General features: G+C 38.1%; 1 long non-coding RNA gene across 1 annotated transcript; it reads left to right on the plus strand.

Annotated features, from left to right (window-relative positions):
- The first annotated feature begins 3,090 nt into the window (after nt 1–3,090).
- On the plus strand, nt 3,091–3,837 carry LOC119087535. Its single transcript, XR_005091000.1, has 3 exons — nt 3,091–3,233; nt 3,335–3,393; nt 3,703–3,837. It is a non-coding gene; the product is annotated as an uncharacterized LOC119087535 (long non-coding RNA).
- The last annotated feature ends 6,160 nt before the right edge of the window (nt 3,838–9,997 follow it).

A 9,997-nucleotide genomic window follows, 5' to 3' on the forward strand; every position in this document is an offset into this window, starting at 1 on the left:
TAAGCATTCAGGCTTTGAGCAACAATTCAGCTGAGAGCCATTCTGGATGAGGACTCAGAGGCCTCCAGTCTGAGGAGACAAGAGCAGCTGAGGATCTGGCGATGTGAGGTAGCTGTGGCTTGTTCTGTATCTCTGATCTTCCAGCTTCACCCCAATACCTGGCTCACAGGTTTGATTTTACTAATAAAATTCTCTAAGATTCCATCTACAGGCTTTGTCAGTCTCAAAGCAGTTTCAAAGCAGAATTTGTTGAGCTGACACTTTGAGGAGATCTCATAGGAAGCCTTCACAGAAAGGGAATCCAGCTGGTTGTTGAAGAGAGGCAGGCAAGCACAGGAAATACTTGAGCAACTCGGGACTCCACCAGGCTTGGACTATACAGCATCTCTCTTCTAACAATACAACCTAGGAAGGACCCTTATCTGTACACATGATACATATACTACTATCCCAAGACAATGAAACTAGCAACCTGTGAATAACCTAGGACTCCTATCTGCAAATAAATTCCTTTTCTCCTTAATGATCTTCAAACTTGTGCAGTTACTATTCAAATGTATTTGTAGTACATCTAGGTATGAGGGTAGTGGAGGTGATCAAGTCTGATCTGGTTTTGGAGGCCCATTCAATAAGGCAAACTGTGTCCTCAAAAGGAAATCTGATTGACATTTCCCCATTTAATGTGCATAATTGGACATATACCTCTACATAACTGAACACAGAAGATTAAAATCAGATGTATTATGAGAAGGTGAATGCAAAGTAAGAAAATGACTATATACTCAAAAACCATCCACCAAAAAAGAAAACCACCCACATCAAAGCCATAGTAATCAAACTCTTCTTTCTCTTCAACAACATAAAAAGAAGATGCAAATAATAACTGCAGTCTTTGAGTACTGTCATTCATATGGCTCACTGTCAGTCTTTTTTTGTTGTTATTGTTAGGTTTTTTTGGGGGGGGGTGTTTTGAGACATGGTTTCTCTGTAGCTTTGGAGCCTGTCCTGGAATTCACTCTGTAGCCCAGGCTGGCCTCAAACTCACAGAGATCTACCTGTTTCTACCTCCCCAGTACTGGGATTAAAGGTGTGTGCCACCACCGCCCAGCAAGGCTCACTGTCAATCTTGACAGTGTATTCCTTCCTAATTTGTATAATCACTTTGTTTAGAATTAAATTTTCCTGTTACCTTTCCAATTTGTATGATCTGTGTCTTTTATTTTGAATTAGAGGTCAAGGTCCTGAAAAGGTCCAGCCAAACTGCAAAGACTTGGTCACAGTCAGTGAAGTGGAGGTATCTATCTAGCAACAGATGCCCTAGCCACACCACATTAATGGATGTTATAGATGATTTTTGAAGCATCATCCTTATTATTTATACAGTTTTCTAGATCCATCAAAGTACTACAAACTAGATGTTTTGAAATAACTAAAATTTAGTACCTCACATTAACTGAGGCAATAGTAGTGTTGGCTTCTTCTGGAGGGTCTGAGAATCTGTTCCCTGACTTTGCCCCAGTTTCTGGTGGCAGCTTTTCAGTTTTGGGTATATAAATGCTCCACTTACCTTAACTAATGACATCAGCAAAATTTCTATTTCCAAATAAATTTACATTCTCGGCCGGGCGTGGTGGTGCACGCCTTTAATCCCAGCACTTGGGAGGCAGAGGCAGGCAGATCTTTGTGAGTTCGAGGCCAGCCTGGGCTACCAAGTGAGTTCCAGGAAAGGCGCAAAGCTACACAGAGAAACCCTGTCTCGGAAAAAAAGAAAAAAAAAGAAAAACAAACAAACAAACAAAAAAAATTTACATTCTCAGATTCCAGGAATACATGAAATTGAGGAGGAACATGCTTAGCTAACCATACCTCCAAAGTTACCTACCATTTGAAACATTGGCATTTAGACAAAGCTGCTGAGGTACAGGGTCCGTGTTTCAATGAGATATTAGAAAAGCCACTTTAACCTGTTCTGGATTTACAACTCCGTGTCCTTTGGTTTGTCCCTTTCAAAACTCAGATTGAAATTTAATTGTCATTTTGCTGATACTAACAATTGGGATCTGGAGGCCATGGATAGGACTCAGTAGCTAAACTGCTTGCTACACAGGATGAGGACCTGAGTTCAGATTCCTGGTACCAATATCAAAAAAAAAAAAAAAAAAAAAATGGTGTGTTCCTGTAATCCTAGAACTGGTAAGGAAGGCACAGGAGGATCCTTGGTTGTAGCTGGAGTTTTCTCTCCAGGTCCCGCCAAGCCCCAGCAGTCTGACAGCCCACTTATAAAATAAACACACAGAAGCTTATATTATTTACAAACTGTATGGCCATGGCAGGCTTCTTGCTAAGTGTTCTTATATCTTAAATTAACCCATTTCTATAAATCTATACCTTGCCATGTGGCTCGTGGCTTACCAGCATCTTCACATGCTGCTTGTCATGGCAGCAGCTGGCAGTGTCTCCCTGACTCAGCCTTCCACTTCCCAGAATTCTCCTCTCTCCTTGTCCTGCCTATACTTCCTGCCTGGCCACTGGCCAATCAGTGTTTTATTTATACAGAATGATATCCACAGGACTTGGTGCTTGCTGACAACATTGGTGAGCTCCAGGTTTAGTGAGAGACCCTGAGTCAAAAAAAGGTGGACAGTGTCTTGGAGTTTTTATTACTGTGAAGAGACACCATGACCATGGAAAGTCTCATAAAGAAAACATTTAATTGAGGTGGCTCACTTACAGTTCAGATGTTCAGTTCATTATCATCATGATGAGAAGCATGGCAATGTGCAGGCAGACATAGTGCTGGAGCTGAGAGTGCTACATCTTGCAGGCAATAGGAAGTTGACTTTCAGTCACACTGAGGGAAGCTCCATCAAAAAAGACCTCAAAGCCCATCCCCACAGTGACACACTTCCTCCAACAAGGCCACACTTCCTAATAATGCCACTCCCTTTGGGGGTCATTTTCCTTCAAACCACCACAGGTAGTGATTGAGGGAGACATCTGGTGTCACCCTTTGTGACCTACAAGATAGATAGGGGAGGGGGAGAGAAAGAGAGAGAGAGAGAGAGAGAGAGAGAGAGAGAGAGACTTTGAGTTAACTACAAGAGTTTGGGCCTTGCTTTGCTTCTTTGCTCTGTATTATGTTATACAACACTTCCTCCTATTTTTCTACCATATAGCAAGGGCCATTGTCAAATGCCAGTATGTGGAGACAAGACTTCCTTGGCTCCAGCAATGTGAGTCAATAAATTTTTGTTCATTCCTAATTAACCAGTCTGTGAAATTCTTACTAAAGAGTCACATGGTGGACTAAGACACCTATGGTTTTTTTTTCTAGTTACCTCAAGATACTTGGCAAGATACTTGGATGAAATAGTACAAATTTGCACCTAACAGGTAGGTTTTTAATTTCTTTAGTGAGCTTTAACAAAATACCGCATTCTAGGTAGCTTAAAAATAGAAATCTTTTTTTCATAGTTCTAGAGTTGGAAAGTCCAAAGATTTCAGCAGATTTGGGGATGGGTGAGGACCTGTTTCCTGGCTTCCAGGTGGTGCCTTCTTGCACCCTCTCATGGAGGAGGGAGTAGCTAGCTTCCCCGGGGTTTCTTTCAAAAGGGCACTAATTCCAGCTGTGAGGGCTCCACTCTCATCACCTAACCACCTTCCAAAGATGCTCCTTTCTATCACCATCCCTCTGGGCCTTAGGATCTCAGCATGAATCTGAGAAGAACAAGCGTCAAGACTGTAGCAGGCTCAAAGACTGTGTCTACCTATGGCTGGCCAGCAAAGCTGCTTTCCTGCAGAACTGAGGAAGCACTGACTCACACAGCAAGGTGATGGATGAAGGTGATTAGCCCACAATGGACATTTGACTCATGACTGTGGGGTTCTCTTGCTTCCTAAAGGTTTATTTATTTATTTATCCTTTTTTTCTTAGAAATGGAGTGTGAAATGCTTTCTTCTCTGGCTGTCATTCTATTGCTGATGACAAATGCTGATGCTTTGTCTGGAACTTGGTGAACCACCAGCTCATTGGTACTGCCTGGTGCATATGTACTAAAAATTAAAAGACTAACAACCGTCTGAATTTGCACAGAACTTCCTTTCTGGAGCTTTTATTTTTGGCAAATGTGTGGGAGGACTGGGAAAAACAACAGAAAAAAAACGTGAATTTTGTACTGACAAATATAATCATAGAAGTTTAAGTTTGTAGCTAATTTTTAAAAAATAGGTAGAAATATATTGCCTAAACTAATGATTAAGTGTTGCCATATTAATTTTTACAGTAAGATTTTTGGGGTTTATTTTTGTTTATTCCACATATATTTTTATAAAGACTTTAACTGATCTATGAAATTACTATAACAGAAGGTATTTTTTTTTTAATTACTGCTGGGGGCAAGGGTAGGAATAAACAGAAACTACTCAGGTGCTGAATTTGGTTGTTGCCATCCTTTAAAACTTGACAAATTAAGAGAACTTAGAGCCCACATTCTGCCTAACCCAACCATTCTGCTTTGAGGAAGTTATTCTTGAGAATAAACATTTGTCTCTGTTACACAATTGTTTATAATGACAAATAACTAATAACAATTTAAACATGTGCCAGGGAGAAATGACATTATATTCATTTTGCCAGATAGCATGCTGTTGTTTAGCATATATCATAGATTATTACTTAATTTTATTAAAAAGTTTCAAGCCAAGCATGGTGGTGTGTGTCTGTGATTCTAACACTTGGGAGACAGACTGGAGGATTGAAGTTCAAGACCAGCCTTAGCTACATAAGGAGTTTGAGGCCATCCGAGAAGCAAGAGAATCAAATTCATAAAAAGAACCAGTTGGATCCTTCTTCTCATTGTACAGAGAACACCAATCTCTGGTGTACCTTCATTCTATATGGATGGAAATAAATCAGGAAGGCAGAATATAAATCAGGAGATTTAAGTAAAGTAGTTCAAAGCCCTTACAATTCTGTATAAACGTTAGAATTGTATGCCATTCTTATGGTACTAATGGACTTTACAGAATCTCTCAATGTAGTTACTGTCTCACAATATGCAGAAAGAGTTGTGTTACATACTGAAACTGCTGGATTTATTTTTGAGAAAACAGAATTAATTTCGCTATTTATACAATTACAGGAAATAATCAGAAATAGGGATCAATGCTCCAGCATATATCTTTAGTAAAATGAAACAGATTTTTGCATATTATAATATAAAGCATATTACAGGTACACCACACAATCCTACAGGACAAGTGGATGTAGGAAGATCCAATTGCACTTTAAAAGAAATGTTTAATAAACAGAAAGGGGAAAACAAAACCGCCAAAGACAGATTGCATAATGCCTTATTCATCTTAATTTTTTAATGTTGATGAGAAAGGAACAACAGCTGAGTAGAGACACTGGATAATAGAAAAAACTACTGAGTTAAATCAGCCTGGGTACTTTAAAGATGTGTTGACCTCAGAATGGAAACCAGGATATTGTGCTATGTTGGGGAAGGGGTTTCTCTTTTGTTTCCACAAGAGAAAAAAAAAACTATGGATACCATCAAAATTAATAAAGATCCAAATTTGAACAGGAGAAACCTCTTGATAAGGAGAAATGATGCTCATCCACCAATGTGACAATTCTACAAGTTGTAAGGAAAACTCACCAAACAAGGGTCGGGGCAGGGTTCTGTTTTTGTCTTTACAGGAAAATAGAAATACTCATCTTCAAGAAGTCAAAGATCTGGACATCTAGATGTCTAAAGCATAAGGGACAGCAATCCAGAAAACATTTACAAGCAAAGAAAAAGAGGATCTGTTGGTACCAATATTCTCTGCAGGGTAAAATCTCACTACCTAAACATTGATATCTCTTTACTTCTCAGAAAAGTTGTAGTCCCAATCCAATTAAAAATCAAAGCTGGCTTCAGAGTAGGAACATGACTCTCTCCTCTAAATTCAAGCATGTTGTTAGAAGAAAACACGAAAGAGTTTCTGTCTCATATCAGAAGAGCCACCTGGTGTGGGACAGAAGAAAACCAAAAGTCTAGGGACTATTGTTGTCAAAATTCTATTTCTCCCCATACTCTTTGGAACCTTTCGTTAGATATAGTGCTATCCTCAAATTTAAACTTTCACTCTTGATGTTAATAATGTTTAAGTTTTCTACAGTGAACAATAAAGTTTTCTAACATCGATCTCTGAAGTCTCCAGAAGGAAGATGGGGCCCCACAACAATGTTTCTACCTGGTTCATAATGATGCCACTGAGCCATAACCACCACTCAAAGATTGGCTCTGGACTACAAACTGTTCAGGACAGTTCCAATGTGGCTGAGTAAGATAATCCATCTTCTTACACCTCTAGTTAGAACTTCACATAAGTTTTACCCATTACTCTGAGACTGGCTACAAACATTACAGCTAGCCCTTATGAGACTTAACCATTATTTTAGTTTTTTACAGGATCCCACAGAGATACTGTCACCCCCTAGACAGCAGGAAACAATTTTAAAAAAAATGACACCCCCTCTCCCAAAAGGTTTTGTTTCCTCAGGGTTATGGATAATTGTCATCTGTTGGGAGTTGGTTATAAATTGTAATGGGATTCGGGGTGGAACAATAAAGTTTAGACTCAGGGTTCTCTTTTGGGAAAGAAAAATGGGGAATAGATAGGATAGGATAATAAGGTAGATTATTGTATCTACTTGTAAACTAAATCAGTAACTATGAGCTTTAGATAATTTGCATTGGTATGGATTCTTGTATATTGATACAAATGTAAAATTATTCTTCTATTTCTATTTAAGATAATTTGTATATTGATACAAATACAAAACTACATTTGTCATATTGTACATACGTTCCTACTCCTGTTTGAAATATTTTGTATATTGATACAAATGAAAAATTATATTTGTCATACTATATGTATGTTCTACCTCTGTTTAGGATATTTTGTATATTGATACATATTAAGGATATTGTTGTCATATCGCACTATACATTTCTACCTCTGATTGAGATATTTTTGTGTATTGTCACAACTTCAAGGTCATTGTCCCTATACTGTACATCTGTTTACAGATTGTTTATTTTTATAATGTGAAACCTTAGTTTTTAAGTTATTTAGGTTGATAAGAATTACAAGTTAATAGTCACCCATGCTTGTCATATTCATAGTCATGTTAGTTAGGTTTTCTAGATATACAGAAATATATGTCAGATGGATAGGTAATCTTCAAATACTTCATATCTAGAGTATGGCATTTAAATGTTTTAATAACATAGAATTCTGTTGACATGAGGCACAATTGCTCCTGGCAGCACTGATCTACTCCTGAGAGGATGTTGGGCATTGAAGATACTACATATAGAGTTTGTCTTCTTCTTGGGAAAAAAATGGCCTGTTGGGCAAAGAACTGCCCTTACCTTGGCTGCTGACAGTAAGCACACTGTCCATTCTGGACAAGCAGGACACAAGGAAAAGTGTCTGCTGAAATTTGCCAAGACAGGGTAAGATGGTCTTTCAAATATCCTGCTTCTGAAAATGGTCTATCAGAGATTTTAGGCCTATAGCCAAAAGTAGATGCCCCATAGTTGCAGAGAAATGCTGGGTGACTGTCTAGGCAGCCAGCTGTTTCTGCCTTTTCTTGCATCTTTTTTTTTAAAGTTGGTTGCTTGTACTTCCTGTTTACTTGGTGTAGCCAGAGAATTTCTCTCCGGGTCCAGCCAAGCCCTGGCAGTCCTGTAGCCCACTTATAAAATAAATATACAGATGCTTATATTATTTAAACTGCTTGGCCATTAGCTCAGGCCTACCATTGTCTAGCTCTTATTCTTATACTCAGCCCATTTCTGTTAATCTATATGTCACCACGTTTTCTGTGGCTTTACCTGCTGCCTTTACATAATGCTCCCTGGATGGCAAGTTGGTGTCTCCTCCAGACTTCCACTTCCCAGCCTCTCCTCTCTGTTTGTCTGCCTATCCCATACTTCTGCCTAGCTACTGGCCAATCAGCGTTTTATTTATTCACAACATACAGGACATCCCACAGCACTTCCCCTTTTCTGTTTTTTTTTAAGGAAGATTTTAACTTTAACATAGTAAAATTACATATAACAAAACAGTTATCGAGCAAGAATTACAATTACAATATGTAGTCTATTTGTATTTGGCAAAATTAAAGAAGATATCCTATCTTATATTTGTGAGTCTAAGGTTTCATATCTAACTTATCTCTTATCATAACTAAGGAAATTATAACTATCTAGTCTTTAACTACATCAAAAACCTCAGAAGGATATAATATTACCTGAGAAATGGGAGAAAGATGCAAGCAACTTTCGGGAGTCTTGCAAGAGTAGACACAGATAGCTGGTAGCCTGGACAGTCATCCAAAATTCTCTTGTAAAGTTGGGGCATCTGTCTTTACCCCATAGGCCTAGAGTGTCCCAGTCAATGTTTTCTGTGTCCTGTAGAATGTCTGGCAGTTTCCTCTGCGAAGCAGGAACCTGAAGGACCATTTTGCCAAGCAAAGTACAGTGGTCACCTTTCTATGGGTCCTGCATGTCCAGTCGATCAAGCAGTCCAGGCAAGAACAGTTTCTTGCCCAAATGGCTACTTTTGCCAAGAGGATAAACTCCATATAGAGTGTCTTCAATGCCCATCCTCCTCTCCGAAGTAAATCAGTGCTGCCAGGAGCAGACATGTCTCACAGTCTAGAAAGTCTAAATTTTTTAAACATTTTAAATGCTATATTCTGCAGGTCTTTGAAGTGTTTGAAGATTACCTATCTATCTGAAATAAATCTATGTATAACTAGAAAACTTAACATGACTATAAGTTTGACTATCACAGAAGACTAATTGTTCCATTACAATTTAAATGAGTTGTATAAACATAATACCTTAAACAAGAGTAAAAATACACATACAGTATTACAAAATTAACTTTAAATTTGTATCAATAAACTAAAATCTATACCAAAATAAATCATTTCGAACAAGTTGTTGATCTCTAAAAGTAGGTTCATTAATCTACCCTTTTATCCTATCATATCTATACTATCCCCTTTTTTTCTTTAGAAAGAGATTGCATTTATAATCAACTTGATTTAAATAAAAATATTGGTTTTTCTCTGTCCCACACCAGAAGGGTTCTTCTGATATGAGACAAAAGAATCTCTCTCATCCTTTCATCCTTTTTTTTTTTTTTTTTTTTTTTTTTAGCAATATGTTTGGGTTTAGAGAAGGAGTGAGCCAATTCATCTCCAAAGCCAGCTTGGTATATTTGGGAATTTGGGCATAGCTTCTCTTACTACTTCCTGCTGGAAGGGGGTGCTGTATCTTATGGGGACACAAAGAAAATTTCAGGATTATGGAGTAGTCTGTGAGGGTATATCATCTGAGTCAGTTGCCCTGAAACCATTCCGGATGTTGGATCATCTGGGCCATGGTGTCATCGGAGACCTTTCGGGGGTCTTGGCTGGTCAAACATGATGTATCTTAATATGGAACAAATCCATAGCCTCTGGCTTTCTGTGGAACTAAAAGCAGAGCCTCCTTTCCAAAGCAACATATCCTTAAATCCAAATTTTGAAATCAAGGTATCTTTAAAATATACATATTGGTTTAACTCAACAGCTTTTACAATCAAATATGTTTCTGCAGTTAAGAATCCCAAATACAACACAATCCAGATTCTCTTTGCAATAACCATCTTTACGTGTCTTATTTTTCATACTACCTTTAGTGTCTCCTTAAAGACTTTATTTTTAAAAACTATTTCTTTATATAACTGCATATATTTCTTTTTTCTTTCTTTCAAGCCTACGTACATTTTTATATACTTCATAAAGCATTTAAAGTCTTTTTCCATCTGAATCTGTCTTATTGTGAATTTATTGTTTTAAACTGCAGCATTACTAGGGCTAAAATAGCAGCTTTGGCTGCTGGCTCCACCCACCTCAGCTTCCCAACATGGTGGTAGTAAGTTTACC

The sequence above is a fragment of the Peromyscus leucopus genome, chromosome 3, assembly GCF_004664715.2.
Source record: "Peromyscus leucopus breed LL Stock chromosome 3, UCI_PerLeu_2.1, whole genome shotgun sequence".
In the NCBI taxonomy this organism is placed as follows: Eukaryota; Metazoa; Chordata; class Mammalia; order Rodentia; family Cricetidae; genus Peromyscus; species Peromyscus leucopus.